Here is a 24,214-nt window from a genome sequence, read left to right on the forward strand (position 1 = left end):
TGTTATAGCATCTTTAGTCCAAAAAAATCATGTTTACAGTATCAGGGATGTAGAAAATAGCCAGCAGCCGGTAAAAACAACCGGCTGTCAGCTGAAATTTGCCGGTTGTGAAAATTTAGTTTTCGCAAAAAAATCAGGACATTCTGCACAAACTTAATGTGCACATACACTACCTGTAACAGCCTGTAATTTCATTTTTGTCGCCTGTAACCAAAATTTTCTACATCCCTGAGTATTTATGTTTTCAACAGCCTTCAAATGTACAGTATTATGTTAAAATCAACATATGGAATGTGTTGTGTTTCATTAATTTTAACCATCTTGACCTGATGGTGAAATACGGACTTGGCAAGAAAAGGGTTAATACTGTTTCTTCTGTCACCAACACAGTTTTATACTGGTCACTATAGAACGTGACAAGCGTCTATGGCTTTGGTCTTCATTCAATATTCACAAAGTGTAACACATCTGACAGAGTTCAAGTAACTGAAGAAGTCAGACTGTATGCACCAATATAACATAATTAGACAAACATCAATATAAATATTCTGGCAAAGTTTCGCTTTCATCAGTGTTGCTGCTGTGTATAATTATGCCTTGTTTAAATTGTAAAATGTTGTTTAAGAGACTAATGGGTCTTGACTGTTTATTGAAATTGCCATCGGCAATCTTCAAAAAGAAACAAAAACATTAATCCTGCAATATGTTTGATCATTGCTCTAGTATGCCACGCATTGTCAAAGGAATTTTAAGTGTTTAATTATAATTGATCATGGGATTGAAAAACTTAGTATGGCCATATTATGCTTCCTGAATAGCTCTTGCAACAGGTGAAATTGGTATCTGGTATCATGCTAGGAGGTAAAGCTGTGTAATTGATCCATATATGCTAAGAGTGACACTACAGGTAAACAACAGCAAGTTGATAATCTTCAATGGATGTGAAACAAGTAACAAATAGCTATATCCCTGCATCTTAAATTGTGTGGCTAGGAGTAGAGCAGCTGTATTAGCCAAAAACACAATTTGCAGTCATGCTACTTTGACTATTACTGCTCAGATATAAACACAAACAATAATCAAGCAACCTTTCCCGAATGATGACGAAAATTTCAAAAGAAGGGACAAACTTGGCAGCATATGGTTTTACATCAGATTCTTTTATGAAATGGGGAACGTAGTTGCGTTTTTACATCATTAGTGTATGGGTACCAGTCAACTTGCACCTTTTGCAAACTGCCCAGAACAAACTCGCCCGATTCCAACTCGCTTGATACCAACTCGCTCAATACCAACTCACCTGATACCAACTCACCTGATACCAACTCACCTGATACAAATTCACCCAAAATCATTTTGTAATTTTTCATGAGTATCTCGTCCTGACAATTCATCGATTTTAAATAACGTCCGACCACTTTAAAAGGAAGGATTCGCGACGCAAGATACTTGAAATCCACATCAACAACTGGCCGAAATACATGTTTAGGACTGTGACTGACGCAATACTATTGCTCAGGCGATACCCCGTTACCGCATATGACGGCTTTCGCTACTGCGTACATTATGTTGAATTTGTGATGTGTTGGAACTCATTTTGTAATTTTCACATGGTAGAACATTGTTTTCTTCATTCAAGTGGAAAAAGAGCAGTTTATTTAGGGACCGTTTCAGATTGTCGCAGAAGTTCAAAAAGCGAAATTTATTCGTTTAGGGGGGGAGGGGGTTTGACCTCCATTCAATTCGTGAACTTCACTTTCGCACTTTTATTTTGTGATCACAAGTTTTCGTGTGTTTATTTTAAATTAAAGAAAAACTGCACACTCGTGCCAACAAATTTGTTACTGTTTCCATCTCGTTTGTGCCCCAAACACAATTTACCGATAGGAACATTGTATCCTAAACATTTCATTCATCAAATTATACAAAGACAAAAAGTATCATTTTTTTAAAAAATGTGCTATTTATAAGCGTCTGCTCTAACCACTAGATGTCTTTATTCTCACTTGTTATGCACCTGGTCACAGTCGTTTTAATATGATTGAACATGCCTGGGCCCCCTTGTCAAAGTTTTTCGCTTATTTACCGCCCTTACCAAGTACAAATTGCGTGTTCACAAAGACAAAGAACAGCACAAGAGATGCAAAAAGGGAAAGTAAAATAAAAAGAAACTTTTATGCGGTAAAATGCCCTGTTAGTACTCAAATCTGATCGTTTACTTTAATTGTAATGTGGCAAGAGGAATACTTCTTCAGTAGCTATAGCAAAATGCAACATTGTACTCTCAGGCAGACATGAACATTTCGCACTTTTGAAGTTTCGTTTAGAGGGAGGGGGGCGGGGGTTTTGATCTAAACGAAGAAATTTCGTTTCTTTGAACTTCTGCGACAATCTGAGACAGTCCCTTAGCTGAAATGTTGTGAATATTGGAGAAAAAAGTCCCGCTTATCAAAAGCCAATTTCAAGCTCCCAATTTTTGACAATCACCTGTCAGTGGGGGTCCTACTAATTACTGCCCGTGACTGCCCGTAGCTGCCCGAGGACTGCCCGAGAACTGCCCGAGGAGCAAGTAGGCCAAACTTCGCCAATTTTAACACTAAGCCAATAGCTTGAACTTATAATATGCCTGGCTAACCAAAAATATCATTGATTTAGTGTTTTCTTTAGCGGCTTTAGAACCCGAAAGACGCCGGGCTTTCGATGAGAAAGACGTCCCCATCTTGATTGTAAGATCATACCATTCAGTGCAAGGGGTGGTAGGCTATCAAGCTGTACGCACTCGTCGAGGTTATTGTACCACCTCTCGGACTAAATGGTATGATCTCACTATCAAGCTGGGCGGATGTCCTTCGAGCCGCTAGCCAGGCCGTCTTCAGAGTTCCAAAACCGCTGGAGAAAACATCAGGTTAACGCGAAATCAATGATATTTTTGGTTGGCTGGGCATGATATAAACTGAACCTATTGGCCTAGTGTTAAAATTGGCGAAATTTGGCCCACTTTTTCCTCGGGCAGTGCTCGGGCAGTTCTCGGGCAGTCCTCAGGCAGCTACGGGCAGTCACGGGCAGTAATTAGTAGGACCGGTCAGTGGACACTCCGCAAATTTTACAACACAAGGTGCGTAGAATCTATAACATCAGATATATTATTATACTACATGTTACATTGTACATCTCAAACAATAGGCGAGTTGGTTTCGGGCGAGTTCGTATCGGACGAGTTGGTTCTGGGCGGGTTGGAAAAGGTGAGAGTTGACTGTAATTCTAAGTTCCGGGTTGGGTACTGTCTCAGAAACTTTATATTGGTCAAACCAAAGTTGCGCAAGTTGTGGTTCGATAGGCGGCGAAGGCGGCTGTATGCATTCGGAATTTCTAATGTATCGCAGTCCCTCAGAGGGGACCTAGCTGTAGGCCCATAGCTGCTATGGTGTTTTCAGACTGGATTCCTGTCATTTACGGGCTGAATTTGACCTTTACGAAAAGGTTATAAAAGTCCAAATCAGCCGTAAAAAGGCAGGAGTCCCGTCTGAAAACAGCACTGCAATGGACCTACAGCTAGGGGAGACCGTGAATACAGCGGTCCTCGCCGTGTACCGAACAGCGACTGTGGGTTAAACCAAAACGGGATGACGAATTCAGTTATCGAAGTGAAAGTAGATGAATGACAGTTCACTCGTGCGATGTCGCAGGGTGAAATGTACATCAGCAGATTGCATCACTAGTTCCGTCAATAGTACGTGCAAAATATCCTCCATATTTAACATCAAAAGGGTTTCTCTGAAATTATCATGACACTCACCACCTATTTACAAAATTCCTTGTACGCGAGATAAATGATCTTCAGTGAAAGTCACTTTTTTACCGATGAAGCGTGGTTATGTTTTTCCACAACAGCTACGTCTGTGTTTTGTCGACCGCCGCTCACAAAGGGTATGTTAGTTGCCGTAAGAGAATACTTCATCGTAAACCTATGAGTTTTACGACAATGAGACGATCATCAGGAGCAAACCAGAAAGTTCTTGAAACAACAATGGCCCCACAGGTGTATGTGGACTGGATAGTTTGAGTGTAGAGTGGTGCAACGTTTCGACGTTCTAGCAAGGGGGTTGTTTAGGTCTACACGTCCGTCCCCAGGGTGAGGTGGGGATAGACGTGTCTTGGTCTCAGCACCGGTTTCTTGCTATTTCTTTAGGCCTATTTTAAATAGTGTTTTATTTTTAAGGTAGAAACTGCGCCTCGGGGACAAAAATTCGGGCTTGTTAGAGCTCATGTTTAAGCTCCTAGTAAAAGAAACTGTCTTAGTTTTTCGAAAATCCGAAAATAAAAAACTTAATTTTCCCCCATACATAGTGTTAATACAGGTATGGCGGCCATTTTGGATTTAAATATTGGGAAAAGTTAGGTAATCTGTCTCTCGGGTACCGAATTTTGCTCGATGACCCCTGAATTTTATTCTTACTTCGGTAAGTGGATGGTCAAAAGTTTCACTGAGGAAGGTTTGAGCTAAAGTTTAATTCTTTCACTTTCGAGATGCGCTGCGAATCCGTATAGCCTCTGCCACTCGGGTAGCCTGCTTGGTCACACGTCAAGGAGTGGCAGGGCCAGGGCTCGTTTTCGCAGCAAGAGATGCGTAAGCTTACTTACATTTGACTATGATATGTATTTCCAATAACAATTTATAGTTTTATCATCGAGGTCTTTTGGTACCTCCATGGTTTTATATAGCTGTGGGGTCCCTAGCTATAGGTGTTTTCAGATGGGATTCTTGCCTTTTACGGGCTTATAGCCTAGTCCTTATTCGTCGCTTTTCGGCCTTTGTCCCCACTGACCGAAGGCGACGACGAATAGGGTCCAGGCTAGGCTGATTTTGACTTGTACAACTTTAAACGCCATGGACTCACAGCTAAGGCTAAGGTTATAAAAGTTTTATACTGTCAACTTTTGATGTCTCGGTCTTATCAAGGAGACATCCTTCATGGTCTTATGTCAGCACGGGTTTTGAAACGGATTTCTTTTTCTCTTTGCTGTGTCACGTACTTTGTCCCTTGGGGCGAATTATAATCGACGAAATAGCGAAACTGCGAAATGGCGAAATAGCGAAATGAAGAAGCATAGAGAAAGATAGATAGAGTGGCAACGGGTATTGTTTAAGGCGTGAAGCGGTTACGTAACCCATCCATGTTCGCCTCGCCTCAGGTTGCTCTCGCCTCTCTTTTCCGAAGAGTGCCGACCATGAATCCTTCGGTAATTTTCGGATTTTGTTAAGCGAAAGTATGTTCGGCAAAGTTTGTGTTGTTGTTGTTGTCGTGTGGTGCTGAGCAGAATTGACGTGCTGGCGAAAACGGGAGTGTTTTGAGCTTAAGAAAAGTGAGTTTTACTGTTTTAAAAATTCCTCTTACATTTTTATGAATATATAATGAGTGTGTTTGAACCAAATTTGAAAGTCTTTTATCGATACTGTATGGTTTTACTCAATGGTTTACGGTCAGTCATACCCTCTTTTACACGTGCGTCAAGGAAGGACATGTTTATGAAACTGCTGGCGTGTTGAAGCAGTGTTTCTGGCCTGAGAGCTCATAAAGTAACTATGGTTGCTACACGACTGGCAGTACGATGCCATCTCGTCGTATTTTTTGCATAATCTCGTGTAATTATCAACCACAATACAAACAAAGCCTCCAAAAAGTTTAACACCTTTGAAGCTCATTTTAATATAAAAAGCCAATAGTCTACCGAGACGACCATAGAACAAAAGGCATGCAAGTGTTGCCACTCTGTCCATGTTACTCTGTGGAAGAAGTAAAGAAACTGAGTAGTAAATTCAAATATTTATAAAGAAATAATTAGAAACTGGAATATATAGAATGAACAAATCCGACAAACAGCAAACAGAGGGTCGATTCGATGTAACACTCGCTCCACAAGCTCCCTCATGTGAGTAAGGAAAGTGAGAGAAATTAAAGGGAGGGAGGACCGGCATTTTTTCAAAATTAAGCTGTGCATAAAATAGTGACCCTTCAAAAGTGTTGGTGACCTCCCCTCTTTTCATGCACACGAACAGTGACCTTTCCCTACATGTCACAGTCCACATCAATAATATTTAGACCCTTTTTTCTTGTGATCATCTTGGATTTTAACCTTGAAATTGACCTTATTTGTATAATACTTGATCAATCAAATTTCTGTACATTCACTTTGTAGACCATATGGCCAGTCTGCTACATTGCAAATATCAATGTCTCAAACCATGTCCACGTTGATCTTGCTATGAAGATTTTGAAAGTATTATTTTTTCTGAATTTTCTATGACCTTTGACCTGCCCTAGACCTCGCAGAAAAACTATGACTATATCGTTTCCTACATACAGTCCGAGAGGGCTGGTGTATATTGAAAAATGACTGGTAAGGGATGAAAACATATAACTAGAAATTTGGATTTTCTGGTGACCTTTGACTCTCATCATTCTGTACCTCATTTATTATACAATTATGAAATTAAAGGCTTGTCAATAGAGCTAGAGATCTGATATTTGTGGACAGAGATGATTATGTAAATAAAGTTTTCCGCTAAAATTTCACATTACCAGGATGACCTTTGACCTCGATTTCATCAATATGCCTAGAAATCAGTAACTTCAAGAGCTACAGCCTTCATATTTGGTGGGATGAGGCACCTAATGGCGTCACATACTATACCTCATTAATAATTCGTTACAATGCAAGCCCTCCCTCCTAGTAATTTCTTTCCAGTTCCTCATTTTGCTATTTCACCATTTTGCAGTTTCGCTATTTCGTCGATTATAATTGGCCGTCCCTTGGCAATCTTTTGGCTAGTTTGACGCGTTGCGAAATAGCGAAATGGCGAAACAGAGAAATAAGGGACTGACAGAAATAATCGGGAGGGCGGGCGGATGTAAGTGTTTACAAGAAAAAAGTGGCCCTCCCCTATTTCCATGTGCAACAAACAATGGCCCTCCCCTGTCAACATTGATAACATTTATTTGACACATTATTGGTGAGGTTCAGGATGTCAAACCTTTAAGCTTATGTGCCTCATCCCAACAAATAGAAATCAAATGCTGTAGCTCTTGCAGTTACTGATTTCTAGGCACGTTTGTACGGCGCTTATCTGACAAAACGTGCTTTATATCTGACAAAAATAACTAATTACTGCTTGTAGCCTTACTCATTTGTGGAAAGTAATCCCTCACGCAATACTTCGTCTGTTAAAACACACAAACGAAATCTTAATTAGAGCAGTCTAAAATCACAAACATCACAAAATAGCCATATAATAGTTAAAAAATACAGTAAATTTCATTGATTGCGTAAAATCGCCGAGCACCTCAATTAATCACTATGTATACATCGATCAACACATAGAGGCTGTCTTAAGGGGTAGAGGAGAGGGCACGAGGTCACATGAGGTCGTCCGCTCTCACGGTGACAGGAGTATCAAAATCACCACAATGGCAAGAAGAGTACTTGTGTTTTTGTTTTTCATCACCTTCCTCGATCGCTAATTTCGCCATTAAATTATACTCGATAAACATCCAAGTGGATGAGAAGAAAAGCACCTACATGTTGCAATACTGAGTTATCTCCATGGTCTCGACTACAGTACAGCGAGCGAGCGCGAGCCCGGCCGATGGAAGAACAGCCACAACACAAAAGAATTAATTACATGTCAACAATTTGAGAGTAGTTTACGGAAACAAAATCCTTCGTATAGAAGACTTCGTATTAACGTTAAATTGGCACACTACGTGTACACAACATCGTACGAAGCGCGAAGCGACATGTACCGCGCGCATGAAGTGCGTTGGCTAAAGTGACTCCCCAGGGTATTGCTAAAAAGAGTTTTGTCAGATAAGCGCATTTTGTCAGATAGGCGCCGTACACACGTTTGTGAAATTGAGGTCAAAAGTCATCCTGCTCACCTGACATTTTGGCAGAAACTCTGCCTGCATAATCATCCCTGTCCACCAAAAAATCAGACCTCTAAGTCTATTGGCTAGCCTACAATTATATATTTGTATAAATATATTAGAAATATTATTGCTGTGGACTGTGACACGTAGGAGGTGGTCACAGTTTGTTGCGCATGAAAATTGGGGAGGGTAATTTTTTTTCTTACAAACTTTTGAAGGGTCACTGTTTTACGCACAGCGTCATAATGGTGAGCGAGCGGCGCCAGTAGTACATCGAATCGGCCATCTGTTTTGCTGGGTTTTTTTATTTATTTCATTCTATTTCTTTACTTCTTTATTCCGCCTTTTTGCCGTTTCGCGATTCCGTCGATTATCATTAGCCAATTAGAAAAACTTCCCATAAGATTGTCAAAGGATAAATACGTGCACGTGTGGAGAAAAAGAAATCGTTAGAGAAAGCAGTGCTAACAGCATAAGACCAAGACACCACATAAACGTATTAAAGGGAAATAAACAATTATAGCAAGAAGAAACCTGTACTGAGACTAGGACACCTCAATTCCCACCTCCACACCGAAGGACGCAACATGTAAATAACCCCCTACGCTGGTATGGGCGTCGTCCGCCGACATTACCTGTGTCAGTTATGATAAGGTCTGACTGATGTGTATAGAACGTGCCGATTCTATTGCTTTTAGGTTAAATGTAATCTTGAATGTCACAAAAGTAGTACACACTTAGGGACCATCGATAATAAAAGCTGACGCACGACAAACGTAATTCTTTCGTTTAGGGGGGGAGGGGGTAAAAGCTCATTTCGTTTTGTGTGCGTCAAAATCGAATAAGGATTTTCTATTGTTTTCGAAGTGCGATTTTGCAGCGAGAACGCAAAACTACCTTCGCGTTCATCGAGAACAGAATGACCGCAAAATCCGGAGACAGAAAAGACAACGAAAAGACATGAATGTGAAATAAAAACTGTATGCTTTTTCAACGTGAAACATGTATGTGAAACATTTTCCTACCTGCAAAATACATTAAAATGTTCTGTCTTAAAAAGTGAAACGCGTAAAGTGGAGGTTTATCAATTAGTGTGCCCTTCCGGTATTTTTTCATGGGCGTGCGGATCAGAGAGGTGCGTGTGGGTTTGTCAGAAACGGCATCATAATACAAATTTGATTTCGCATGAGAACTTTCGTTTTGAGGGGGGAGAGAGGAGGTTTCAAGTAAAACGAAAGAATTACGTTTCTTGTGGGTCAGCTTTTATTATCGACGGCCCCTTAGAACATTTCACGTCTACCACCATCGCTACTCACAATCATCATCATCATCATCATCATCATCATCATCTATTAGCCTGTCAATCTTAAGTAAGTTTTCAAGGTATGTTTATCTGAAATAACTCACTTGCAATTTTCTGTGCTGCACGAGGGTGTATAGTGTTCTCAGGCCCTTCAAATAACATCGTTTAGGAAACCGTCATTCTTTACGACCAAGGGGGGGGGGTCAGAGGAATATGAGGGGGGTACTTCAAAAATTGAAAACTTAAACGGGGTTGCTCAAAATGTGGAGAGCAAGAAGGGAGCTCACTCAATTTTTTTGTGAGAAATAACACCTCTCAGGTTGCAATTTTACACACATCAATTTCTCAAAATTTTCGATACAAGAGGGGGAACCCCCTCTCGTGCTCTCCTCCTGAGATATTCTAACAGTTTTAAAAAACCTCTCAGCTAGATTGCACCAGACTGCACCATTGCACACATCGATGTCTCAAAATTTTCAAAGAAAGACAGTGGACAGCTAGCCCCCTAACACTTTTCCCCTCAGCCTCTCGTGTGTTCTCCCCCTGTACTTTCAAACTCTGCCCTGTCAGATATCCTAGTGAAACCTTGTCATGATACCCATCCAAGCTAAACAATACTATATGGTTGGATACTACTTATAACGTGAGCTTTTATATTTGTATTTTGTTGTCACTTTGAATTTCATTTGGTTGGTTTCACCTTTTTCAATCGTCATGAGATAACCCATGGTAATCTAGCAGGTACATCAGGAATTGATAGATCTTTGCTATTGATGTAAACTTTATCCATGTATCAGTATTAACTTTTCTAAAGGAGGTCCAGTCAAAATTTCTGAGTTAGAGAGGAAGGAGGTTACTCAAATTCATCATGGTTGACAGGGGGGTGGTGGATTAACCGAAGTCGAGTTCCGATGAAATTCCTTCTACCCCCTGACCGTAAATAATGACGGCTCCCTTATAACTTTATTTTAGAAAATCTCGGGTTATTTTATGTTATTAAGTTATTAGTCTTTTATCGATGCAAGACGAATTCACCTTAGATTGGACCTGGCCGTATTTTTATTGTCCCCCATATCTCGTCAATGTATCTTTAGCACAGGCGCTCCTTAGCTGGGTAGTGTGCTAAGTAGATCGATTTTCAGATCGATCGGATCGATCTATTGATCCCGTAGTCGATATGCTCGCCACTGCAAACTAAGATTTTCGATCCGAAAATCGATCTACTTAGCACACAAACCAGCTAAGGAGCGCCTGTGCTCTTTAGGCCGCGTTCAAAATAAAATGGTGAGGGGGGGGGGGGGGCGCTGGAGGAATCGCGATTGAAATCTTATTTTTTTTCAGATCCCACCCTCAATACCCTCAAAAATTTTCAAGTCCCCCCCAAATTACCATATAGCCGCATATTTATTAGGAATGCACGCAGAGATAAAAAAAAAAACATGTAAGGGACTGGTCAGTTTCTTCGGCCGGGGGGGGGGGCGGTGGATTATTTTTTGCCGACGTCAAAAAGTGGCTGACCCCCCTATTCCAAATTTTGAAAACAGGGTGACCCCCCTATTCCAAATTTCTAAAACAGGGTGACCCCCCCCCCCCCCCCCCCCCGGGGCGCGACAAAGGTAAAACAAAAGATGGACATCTTTAAGTGTCAATCTTAAAGTTTAAATACAGTACATTTTGAATGAGCTGTATTTTGAATGAGCTGTGAATGTATTTCACACTTTCTCTGCTTAACCAGATGTCCTGAACTGTTGTACAGAAATGGATGTCAATCATTAATATCAAAGAGGAAAAAGCAGTGAATCAAAAACTTTGATGGGTGTTAAGACTTGCCAACCATCCAATTAAATCTACTGAGGAGCCATAGAGAGCTTTTTTAGCCAAATCTGATGTGTACAGTGTCTGAGAGGACCTTTCTTGTAACATTGAAACCATAAAAGCACAGCTAATAATGACAAAAACTGCCTTTTTTAACTGTTATTTTGTTCATAAAAAAGCATCTTTCTACAGAAAACCTATGAAACAAAGGAAAATAATTGCATCAATGAGAAGGAAAGATATCTTGTCATTTTTCTATCTCTAAAATAAGTCACTGTATCAAATATATATTGTGAAATATTTGTGCATGTTGCTTTCTCATACGAATTGTATCAGGAATTTGTCATCCTTTTCATATGAAATGCAGATTTCATAATGGTACACTTTCACTTAGCAAACATCAAGATATCTCTGAAAGTATGGCGCCCGAAGGGCGCGCCAAAAAATATGAAACATCCTGATATCTCTGATATATATGCCTTGCATAGTAAAGTCATGCACCTGAAGGGCATGCTGAAAGATGTATGATATATTAAAGTAATGAGCTTGAAGAGCACGCTGAAAAATATTGAACATACAGATATCTCTGATGTATGTATGCTTGATATGTTAAAGTTGGGCGTGCTGAAAAATATGACTGATTATTAAAGTTACGCGCCCAAAGGGCGCGCCGAAAAATACAACTGAATGATGAATTTGTGGCTGACACTAGCATTTTAGGCAATGATGAGCCTTGTGTCAAAATTCAAAAAACACACTAACCCCCCCCTATTGGGCATTTCAAAAACATGGTGACCCCCCTATCACCAAAGTCAAAAACAGGGTGACCCCCCCCATGAATCCACCGCCCCCCCAGTCCTGAAGAAACTGACCAGTCCCTAATGTGTCGTTCTGCACGCAAATGTTCAACACTACCTCTTATCAGCAGGTTTTTAAGAGCCATATACCCAGGGCAAGTTCTTAAATTGATTCATTTTTAAATGCATCAGTGAAGTTTTTGGATTTCTCAGTCTAAGCCGACTTGAGATTATCCAACTCTGGCCAGTTCAATGGCACCAGCTGAAAAGCACACAAAATGACAATCATGAGAGAGTATGAAAATTGTGTATTCCTAGCTACGTTTAACCAAATTGTGAAAAAATGAGCACAATGGCCTACCGAAATTTTTTTTTTTCAAAAGTACAAGACATATATAACTTAGATGCCACTTATAAAATGTTTTACAAAATTGACAATACTGGAAGGCAAAAATATTCCATGAAATTAATGTTTTAATCTCAGAAATTTTGGGTGTAATAATGGCAAATTTGATAACAAATAAAAGATTCCATTTAGTCACACTTTTTTCCATTTAAATTAGAGTCTTTGCTGTTCAAAATTTTACTTTTGTGTTATTGGTACAATGAGATGTGAAAATTTCATTCACTGCATGAACTTGAAATGAATGGTTTTATATATTGATTTTAAGTGATTTTAGAAAAAGTGACTTTTCATCGTACATTTGAATAAGATAAAGTATGGTGACCCCATCGTTTTCTCTAATATTTGATTGTTCTCATATGCCAAAATATATATGTATATGTCAAAAATCCATGGTAACTGTTAGTCCCCTAGTCTTCTATGTGTTGCTCTCTGGCTGGATCTTGTGTACAAGTAGATGTATGTTTCACTGTCAATTGAGTGTCCTATGACCGAAACTCTTCTTAAACTACATCAGAGTCAGAGCTACATGTATCACTGTCACTGCCAGTATGTAGTAGCAGGGCAGTAGTTGTATTAACTTTTTATTTTGACAATATTTTTGTTCAGTTTATACAATTGTGTTCTTGTTCTACTCCCTACAGAATGTTGAGCTATCCAGTATTCATGTTGCCAACACAGCCTACGTGTACCGTGCATTTGCATCATTCAATTATCACCAATATTTAGACAAACGGGCTTTGTTGACAAACTGAATATTGTGTTTTTCAGCAGCATGCTGTAGAGAGACACCAAGAAACTGTGTTTGATACATTGCATAGAAATATTGAAAAATTATCAACAGTTGTAGCTCCTGCCCCATTACAAAGCCAACTTGTTCTACGAAAATTTAATGGCATTCATACTTTTTAGACTTTTTCGAGATTAAAGACATAAAATATGACAAAACGGTTCTAGATTTTGTTTAGCCAAAAAAAAAAAAGAAATGTTTCTGGTCAGGCCTTTCTTTAAAAAATGGTGCGGCGACGCGGCTTTTTTTTTTTTTTTTTTTTCCTCCTCAAGGGAGGGAGCAGGGTCAGTTAAAGCGCCAAAGCTTAGCGGCCAATTTGCATAATCATTTGCATATCATTAATTTATTTGCATATGGATGTAAGCTTGCACATGCATCCACACATACATGTACACTCACAACAAAATGCAATGGTAACACAAAAGTGTGCAGTTTGAACATCATGGAAAATCTTTATTACACTTTAATAAATCATCACAGTATTGTAATTACAATTAAAACAGAAGATTCAGATTGAAACTTTGAGAGCAAGAAATGGTTCGTCTCATTGGAGTTTCATTAATACATATATTGCTAATAAATTGTCAAAACTTGCCAACAAAGAGGAAAATTCACAAGTTTAAGCTTTACACAATTCAAGTGCAATGAATTTTATATCATTTTGAACGACAAACACCGCGAATAATTTTTCATCACGGGGATAGATTTCAACCAGCGGCCCCCCCCCCCCCCCCCCCCCCCCCACATAACTTCTACTTCCACTGAACATCGTCGTTCGATTCTTGATTTTAAAAATACCACAAAGATGATCACAAGACATGAACTAAGTACAACTAGAATCCCTCGAAAATCAGGTGTAAAATCTTTCAGAGAACGTGTCAGAGTGGAACCACACGCGACGCCAGGATCAATGTCAACACGTTATGAACCTGTCGACCAACATGGCCGCCGCCATATTGAAATTTATGCAATGTGAACTCGATCGCGATCGTGATCGTACTCAGACAAAACTCATCGTTGTACAATCATAATCAACCTCACCAGTCAACTCTTGTTTCTTTTGCGGTCCATTTCGTTGATCAAAGCATGGAATGTGATCAAAGGCCCTGCTAGTGCTACACCGCCTACCTCTGTGAACACTTGTCCGCGATGTATACTGTCTTTGTTGGTCGTAATAGTCGTTCTGGAATGAAAATTTGTGAACAACCCAGCCGATTCTTCTATTGTTTTAACGTTCCTCTCAACACTTCCTGACAACTTATCTGATGCATACCATACTTCACACCTTCAACTCTTTCACCAGGTTAAAAGTTGCAGTGAGCGCTTATGTGTAGACAATGCAGGCATCAGCTGGTAGCTACGCAGAGCGTGTGAACTAAGAATGGCGGGAATATTTTAAAGCGTAGCGGGGAGAATCAAAGCGTAGCGGGGGGGGGGGGGGGATGCGAAAGCGTAGCGGGACCGCTATGGCATGGGGATAACACTGAGTTTTGTAGTTTTATCAATATAGTAACATTTAAACTGTTCATGCAGTCACTGATCATGTGCCCCAAAGAATTTTCTTTCTCTTCAGCCGTTTTGGTTTGGTGTTATAGTAATCAGTATGTAGTTTGCCACAGCCGCCGGCCTCAAACCAGGAAAAAAAAGGGTGACGCGCTGTTGTTCAAGTGACGCGCGCGCTGACCAGAAACATTTCTTTTTTTTTTTTTGGCCTTAATTATTACTAACATTAGAACCATTGGACGACACCAAAATGTTGGAGTCAAAATATTTCAGGTCCCCCCATAGGCAGAGCAAAACTTTCAAGTCCCCCCTCTCGACTACCCCAAAATTTTCGAATCCCCCCCCGTGAATTCCTCCAGCCCCCCTCACCACTTTTTTGAACGCGGCCTTAGATCACCCATCCACACGGTTTTGTTCGGTAGACGTAGATTAGTTTCGAGGAAACGTCTCTGCCCGAAGAAACACCCATAGCTAGTGAAATTGGTCTTCCGTAAAAAAGAGCGTTTTCAACTGAATTGTCCTCTAAATATGCAGATTTACGGTACAGTGACGGTGACCGTGTAGAGTAGACTGTCGGCCTAGTATCCAATATTAGGCTACTATAGGCCTAAATCTGTTTAGGCCTACTTTCATTTTTTGAGGATAGGCCCACTTCGCTAACTTAATTTGCTTGGAATCGTGAAAAGAAGACGGCAGTTGTTATAGGCTTACAAGTTTAAATTTGTATGAACAAACCTATAATACTACCATGGAGTACCATTCACCGGAGTGATTTAATTTTGGGTGTGTTCATTTTCGCCGACGACCTCGCTTGTCGGCCCCGTCTATCAATAGCATGGTCCACCTAATCAGATTGTTATGCAAATGAAATGGACTTTCCACTCAGCACAGTACAGCCTACAGGAAGGTGGTAGTGTGAACAGTAAGGTCGTCTGTGTTTATGGTGAATTTTGCGCATTTTGTCAACTGACTGGGTTGAAGACACACTCTTTTGACAGTTAAGTTTATAACTTGATCTTCTTGCTGTAGTTTTTTTGGTTATTGGCGACACAAAACGGACAGACGGAGTTCTGAAAAGCGGTCGGAGTTTAAAAATTATTGCCGTATCGCGATTCATTTGAACAGCCATCAACAGGCGGTTGTTGAGTTGGGTAAACGCGACCTGGACGTATCGGCGCAGCTCCGAACGGGGAAAATCACCAGGATCTGACTTTATTGACATGGAAATATTCTCATAACACACAACAGGGTAAGTACAAACACCATATTATATTCGGGAAAGTGGAATCCAACCGGACTGGGACAAATACAACATCAATGCAGTGAGCTAGGGTCTATGTTGGTGCCCTACACTTCGTGTTCGTGTCGGCTACATGGACGATCTGCCGTCCCATAATTTCTGCCGATAGTGACTCCGTCATGGGACCTGTAGGCTGTATCAGATAGCTATCAGACGTTACTTCATGATTTACTCAGCATACTCGTGTAGTTCACCATACCCACTTTTGAATGAAGACACTCCCTATGTATTTGTTTCGTTTGACTTTTTACGTCAACCTTGAGTTTACACGCGCTGGAGTTAGGCACAGGCGTGTTTTGGAAACTCTCTCCCCTTTCGAGTGAACTTGTGAAGACGTACATACATGAACAAAAGCACAGCATTATGGAGTTAACTTTACGACAAGTCAGTCTCGTTGTTGTTTCCATTCTTGCAGCAGGTACTATTTGAGGGTCGTAGTGTGTTAACTAGCTGTCTTTGTCTCTGATGCACAGTTTTAAAGTGAGTCAGTCAGGCCGATCTCTTGATACCTCCATGATCAGTCTGACTCCAGTTGCCACTGCAGCTCGGTAATAATTATATTGCGCTCGGTGTGCTCATATCATTATTCACGCAGCATGATAATTTACCGCCGCCCAAAACGCTGCGAGTCACACCCATTTTGATGACACGATATATCTGAAGTTATTGTTTTCAGTTCCATCGGCATTACAGGTTGTTTTGTCAATGGTTATTTGAACTGTATATGTATAGTACTTCTTTTGCATCAGATATATGTCAAGATCAATTGCAATTTTTAACACACATAATATTACCTGTCAACTTCAATTCAAGGACGTAGTTGGGGTTAGTTGGTCCTATTGATATAGAATATACTCACTCAATGAAACTCAAAATCTAGAACTGTTTCATCAATGTGAAGATAGGAAAGCCGTCAAAGAACTAGTAAAATTAAAATTGGAAATTTCAAAATGGCCGCCATTCTTACCTTACAAATGTGAAACAAGTGTACACTGATTATTCAACTAAAATGACATTGTTAATTTTCTATTGTCTCTCAATTTTAGAAATTACTCAACAAAAGTTGTTAATAACTAAATAGTGAATGGATGGTCAGTCAAGGCTAAAGTTTTAGTTCCTGTTTCCAGAGCTAACTGCATCATGAACTCAACTGTGTATCAGGATATGAACAACTGATAGTGTTAGATGAATGACATGCTGTAATGACAGAGTGCAGTTTAACCATAGACCTTAGAAAAAAGATCTGTTGATTACTGATTTACGTCAAATAACAAAATATGTATTCACTACGTACTATTCATTTTATGTTATAAAGATTGCACAAAACACATAAATTCACATTTGTTCAGTATGTTCACATCATCATGTTGCATCATCAGTATGTTTCTAAACCAGATATTGTAATTCTTTTAGTTCTATTTAGGAATCACATAATCTTGAAATGTTTTAGATTTGGCCAAGTATCAATTTCATGGGTAAAATTTGCTAAAAGTCTGAATGAATCTTTATAGTTGATGCATGCAGACCTATAAGATTTATTGTTATTTCCGTCTAGGCTTGCACAAAAATTACTTCCTTCTGTCTAGTGTTTAGTAAAATTGTCAATATAGAATATTGTTTAAAAAAGTATGTGAAAAATCCCCCCTGTGATCAATTTATATTTTGACTTTCAAAATTGACCATCCTAAGAAATATCTGGTTTACATGCAAAAAAGTGTTGTTGCTTTCATTTGAAGCCCTGTTTTTATCTATATCTCTGTAATGGTCTGTTATTGCGTAATTAGGAAACCTTTGTGTCCTATTAGAATAATTCATAGCTGTCAACTGATATTGGGAGAGGGGTGTCATTTTTGATTGTTTGAACTAAAATGTTAATTTTACTGAGCATAATCCTTTTGTTTTGTAGAGTCAAACAGAGACTTTAATTGACCTGACTAGAAGAAGTGCACAGTAGCAGATTTGTAGCTGTCAAGGTCATGTTAGATAAACCCTTGCAATTGTTTGCAAGCCATAAATTTGAGAGTGATTGCATAATGTCATCACCAATGACTGCAACAAGTCCTTATTAAAAGATTCTCACATACTTGACAACTGCATTTTGAGTCAATGTGGATGGAAGGTCCTACCACCTCTTGAGAGTCAAGTTTACAAACATCTAGTAGATCCACATCTAGTAGATCCACAACATTTAAACTTATAGTAACAACTTTAGTGCAACTTAATGCTGGCAAGTGTCATAATACATGATTGTTGATGAACAATGCTCAAGTGTAGCTTAACTTTTAATCTTCCACTTGAATCATCGCTTTTCCACATCGCTTTTCCTGTTGTCCATGTTTGAATTCACTATTAGTTTTGACAACTCCCACACAATACAATTTACAAAAATATGTCTGAATGCAAAATAAATGAACAACGTTTTAAAATTTGTCTGCAATCGCTGCAATCTCCAAAATCAGGTATTTTTTACAGTAGGTGAGATCAGAACAATAACCATGCTTAAAAGGGTTTACTGTAAACAATATAAACAAGATGAGTTTTTAGAATTGGTGGCCACAATATGCTATTTTCTTTATTTCCATAGTTATCATCATGCAATTTCTTCTAAGTTGTTGCTTATGAGATATTTTCCAACTGTCTCTTAAAATACAAGTTTTTGTTCTACTTCCAAATTAAATCATGTTGGAATGCCTGCAGTGTCCAACTCAGTGCTTGTGTATGTTATCCAATTTTATTGTAGACAACTGATTCCTAGTCCAGACAAGAATATTTGTTGGTAATAATAATGTATATCTTTCAAAATGCACTGTTATGGTAGTATGGTTATATGTACCTCAAGAGTAAAAGACTTAAACTTTTGCTCAAACTTTCCTCAATGAAACTTACAACCATTCTGTTACCAAAGCAAAAATTAAAATCCAGGCTCATCACGCAAAATTTGGTTCTAGAGAGACAAATTGCCTAAGATTTCCTGATACTTGAAATTCAAAATGGCCGCCATGGGGAAAACTCCATGGGGAAAAAAAGAATTTTCGGTTTTCAAAAAAATAAGGCAGTCAAAACTTTTCTTTCATAAAGGGCTTTAAAATGAGCCCCCTCAAGTGGTATATCAGAATAGAATTGATAAAGTTTGAAAGCCCAGATTTCTATCCCCGAGGCATGTTCAAGTTTAAGTAGAATTTCAACATACCTTTGATGGTAAAGAATAAGAAATGTGTTTATTTTGACAAAACAAAAATAAAATAATATAAAAAATAACAGCTTTTGTCCTTTTAACTGGTGAAAGATTTCTATTGTTACAGTGATAGGGACAAAATAATCTGTAAAGACGAATGGCAGCAATTTACAATAATTCTTCATTTTGGGTAGCTCTGGTAAGTCAGGCTTAAAAGGGATACAAATATGGAGGTGCATGTCAACACTTCTTACAAAACAATGAAATAGGAATGTAAATTGAATTGCAGTAGATCAGGACAGTGGCACAGAATGTCACTTGAGATACTTACGTTATTATCAAATGAGATGACAAGTTAACCCTTTGACACACTCCCTTTGTCTTCTGTCAAATTTTAACTTATAATATCAATTAATATTTCAGATGTAATTAAGTTCTAGCAAATAAACAAGATTTCGCAATTGTAATGGTGCTGTCACAGAGTGATACTGCCATTCCCTGTACAGGCCTATCTATTTTAATTGCAATTCAAGATGTTCAAAGTCTATGGTAGCATCAATTTGCCAGTGTGAACATACCATCAATCCTTGAAAATTAAAATAACATAGGACCTAAAAGTATATCAGTTTATTAATACTGCAGTGCAACCACCTACTTTATACAGGAAAGGGTATCTGCTTGGGCTCAAACAAGACCTGGAAGTTCAAATATGACCTCAGTGGTATCAGTGATATCAGGTTACTGGTAATGGTATGGACAATGTTGTATTAGCTGTGAATATTATATAATAGAGCATTGCTTCCTGCTTGCTATCAGATACTGATTCCACTGACTGCTTCTGAGTCTATGATTTTAAATGGTCAAAATTATGGCAGTTTCTAATTCTCATTTTCTTTTAAATTAATTCAAGACCATTTTACAATAGATGGGTTTTGATGGACAAGTCAAAAGTTAATATCATGAAATATGAAAACAATCCATGCATTGCTTTTGTCATCATGGTTCTGTAATGCTTTTGAAGAAAAACAAAAATATTGGGATCTGTATGACTTGTATCAAAAAAGAAATATTCAATTGTAAGAATACAAAATTGAAGCCACCCGGTAGTGTGTATGTATTGAATATAATATATGTTAACATTCTTATTGAATTGAATAAGCTTTCAAAAAGATACACATCAGGAAAAAATATAGCTGTGTATGAGAATAAGTGAAAATGAATATTTTGAAAATTTATCAAAGTGTGATGTAGTTGTGGCTACAGTAACAGTGGAATGACAGAAAGTGGAAGGTAAATAAATGAGTTGAATGAGAACTTGTAGATCTGTAGCATAGCAACTGTGAAATTTAGAGCTCACTATCTTATATTTGTGGCAATATTTCATTTCAACATAATCTCTGAGACTGAAGTACATAGAAAGGGCTGAACAGAAATTTCAATCCAAAGTCCACTATCAAGTGATTTACAAAACTCATGCAAAGATATCCCAGAATGCTATGCAAGTGGCAATTTATTACAATATTGAAAATTTGCATGAACAATTCAATGCTGAATTACAAGAAAATTGATTTTTTGATATCATAAAGCAATTGAAATAAGTTTAAAATATCTGATTTAAGACAAGCAAGATCATTATTATTATTTTATTTTAACTTTTACATTGAGGGTTTTAATGCTGTTGTGATGTGACATCTCCAGATATATGGCATATATCTACAGTTTTATTTATGTTGTGCAGGTGCATGAAATCGAAATATTTTGTTTTATATTTTGTCACATACATAGAAATCTTTTATTCTATTATTGCCACCCTTATCATGTGATAAAACTCTAAGTTTTTAAAATTGAAGATAGAAGACCTTTACCACAAAGGATAGTTTTTCAGTTTCCATATAATCCATGTATACGTTAGATGTATCAGTTAATAGTCTAGAATGAATAGCCTAGAATCCTATTCGTCCGCTTGCCTCCGTACCTCAAACCCACTGGGTCGGAGATATGGAGGCAAGTGGATGAATAGGATTCTAGGCTAAGAATGAAAGAAGTACTGTAACATTTCTCATCAAATGAACTCCATAAACACACTACACTAATAAAGCAAACAAAGTGACTAAGGGAGGGTTCAGGTATTGTGAGGGAGTTGGCCAGGGGATATCAGGGTTGTTCCTCATTGTCAAAGGAGACCCTCCCCATGGGCAGGTTTGTAAAAATTGACCCTCCCCTAATCTCCCAACCTCCTCACAGTAACTGAAAGCTCCCTAAACTGTTCATGTCCTCAGACACAAGAGGTGTGACATCACAAGCTTGGTGGCAGCTCAACTGTTAATGACATGACCACACTCTTGTCTGAATGTCATATATCTCATTATAAATCTGCCTATTAAAAGTTATGAATCTTTCTTTTGCATTTCTGATTCTCAATGCTAGGCAGAGCAATGTAACTATTAGTATCAGAAACCCTAGATTGCTTTGAAAAATTTCAGGCAAAATCTCAGGGTTATATTAATGCAACAAAATGTGTTTTTGGCAAGCGACATGCTCAAGATATATACAAAACCAAGCACTAACTTTTTTCTAAATGCAAAAAAAAGGTGTTTTACTTGGCTCATTGTTAGTACATCATAATGGCTAAGAAGCATGTGTTTGCGATAACTTTTTATCAGTTCTGCCAAAGGTAGGACATTTGTGCAAAAATCTTAGGAATTTGCTAAAGTCCTTATAAATAGAGCAGTTTTCAGCCATGCATGTCAGTGAACTTCACTAGAATGCACATTGAAACAGCAATATCTTTAGCTAGGCTGTACCATACCTGTCACATCTAAACACAGGTCAGACAGCTAGCTGTAGTCATAACGTGAGTTGATATGGAACAATGACACTGGATATTTGGTTATTGTCTTGAATATAATGTTATCCACCAAAGTCAAGTACCCAGTGAATGACTGGCAGGCTATCTGAAATGCATCTCATTGTTTGAACAACCAGATCTATGTAAATGTAAGATTTTATCCTTCAGTGGCAAATAAATTGTTAATAATAGCTTCAATCAATGTGTAGGTGATATTATTGTCAGCAACAAACATACCAGCATACCAGCAATTTACCTGGCAACTCTATGTGACCATGACCCTAGAAAGCAGGTATTCAGGTCTGTGTCTGTGGGTTATACAGATTTTATGGTATACATGAAGCAACCTTGTATGTTGTTGGCAAAGTACTGTCATAGAAAATGCATCTATGACAGTAGGATATGGTGAAATGACTAAAAATATTTGGTAATATTGTAAGAGAGTCAATATTAGTGTTCACTATTGATGTATCATACACATCATGGCATGTATTAAATGCATATAGTATTACCTTGTTGGATTTGCATAAGCAATATCTGCTACATGTATCTGAAATTATTATTTGCATGTTTGGTGGTTAATAAATAGGATGTTAATTGAGTGTATTGGGATCTGCCTTGGCCTGTCTATATTCCTAAACAATATATAAATTGACACAAGCACACAGTTCAGTAACAATAGAATCAGTATAAATATGTACAGTAATGCCAGACTTGCCACAGGATGAACATATGTAACAACCTATGCACTACTGCTGTGCTTGCCTAGACAATTGGCAAATTACATTTTGACCTTTCCACTGGACCAAGTCATATCAAATTAAATATTTTGACAAATAGCATATACATTATATGAAAAAATAAGCTGCAGATCCTCTTGATGTGAATACAGATGTGGAATTCAGTCATGTAAAGTTTGTGTATAGTCATAATTTCAAACTCATATTGTAATGAATGGTACATGTTACTTTGCTCAGTATTGCAACATTTTTAAAGGGGTGCATTCTGATAACCTTGAGATAATGAATGTCAGGAATCTATTATGATCCACTGGATATAATATTAACAACAAAGGAGATTTATAAAGCACCTGATCTCAAATATGATATGGAATACCCATTAAATAAAAAGTTATCGTTAGTGAAAGGGAAATAACTGAATAAAAATATGTTTACGCAGAAGCTCTTACTTTATCTTATCATCATGACTTTTAAAATTTTTGACATTCAAAAAACTAAGCCAATAAAAAGTTTTTTTACACCAAGAGCTTTAAAGTAAACCACCACAAGTGGTATATCAGAAAAAAAATTCTAAAAATTTGAAAGTTTGAATGTCTGTCCGTCCCCGAGGAGCATATTCTACATATGTTGATGAAGCACCTAATCTCAAATATGATATGAAAGTTGGTTTTGTTCACATGGCATTCAGTATTATACCCTGCTCTTTCTTCATTATAATGCCTGCTGTGTTAACTTCATCAAACTACTGCACTGAGTGGATTATTACTGTACAAGTTAAACTTGATCTTCATGATACAATTATGTTGTATACATCCAATCAGTAACATTTCTTGAAAGGCAAAATGAGTCAGAAATGAATAGAGAACTGAGAAGTGATCTTCAGAGTCATCTGACATCTCAATTTTGATAGATAACTCAGTTTCATAAACTGTACTTCTGCTTCAAACAGATTTTTATGAAGTTATTTCCCTTACTGACAATACATTTGATCAATTAAAAATGGATACTACTAATACTAGACAGTTTTCAACACTGTCCCATTTACCAATTTCCGTCTGACCAAGGCAGGTGTGTGCAGTTACTAGAGTCAGAAATTATTGTGCTATTTATAAATGTTACCAAAATAGATTAAAATAACCAAACATGTAGATCAATCAGTGTGTGGGATTTTCATTCGGCTTTCTGTAAATGTTATGTGGATTTCATTCTACAAATCGCTTTCTTTTAAGTTGTCAGTATTTTATTGAAATTGCTAGGCTACTTAAAGTCCTAAATTATTTAGTTGAAGTTTGGTTTATTCTACACTGACACAAAAATGGAGGTGTGAACACATTGAAATTTATGAAAACATTTCACATCACCAACTTAGAAACTTGCATAATTATTTATACAACCATCATTAGATAGGACTTAATTTGTTTTGTCTTGTTCTTAATGAAGTTCTTGTCTACATGTAATTCTTCAAGTCTTCAATATCACTGTCTAGGGTCTATTCTGCAATAGTTCTTCATGCCTACAATAACCACTTTCTAGGTCTATGCTGCAATGATAACCATGCAAAAAAAAAGATAATTAATTTAAGTCATCAGTAATCAATGACTATAGATCATAG

The 24,214-nt window shown here is 38.0% G+C and overlaps 2 protein-coding genes across 2 annotated transcripts in view; one reads left to right on the forward strand and one right to left on the reverse strand.

Annotated features, from left to right (window-relative positions):
• The window catches only part of LOC139122455 (growth hormone-inducible transmembrane protein-like), a 45,329-nt gene extending 41,374 nt beyond the window's left edge, over nucleotides 1-3,955 (reverse strand). Inside the window, exon 1 of the mRNA XM_070687838.1 lies at nucleotides 3,797-3,955. The gene's annotated coding sequence lies outside the window, so the exon portion shown is untranslated. The remainder of the gene's footprint in view (nucleotides 1-3,796) is intronic.
• Nucleotides 3,956-15,412: 11,457 nt separating this feature from the next.
• The window catches only part of LOC139122463 (cadherin-23-like), a 192,033-nt gene continuing 183,231 nt past the window's right edge, over nucleotides 15,413-24,214 (forward strand). Inside the window, exon 1 of the mRNA XM_070687855.1 lies at nucleotides 15,413-15,788. The gene's annotated coding sequence lies outside the window, so the exon portion shown is untranslated. The remainder of the gene's footprint in view (nucleotides 15,789-24,214) is intronic.

Source organism: Ptychodera flava, chromosome 22, assembly GCF_041260155.1.
Source record: "Ptychodera flava strain L36383 chromosome 22, AS_Pfla_20210202, whole genome shotgun sequence".
Taxonomy (NCBI): Eukaryota; Metazoa; Hemichordata; class Enteropneusta; family Ptychoderidae; genus Ptychodera; species Ptychodera flava.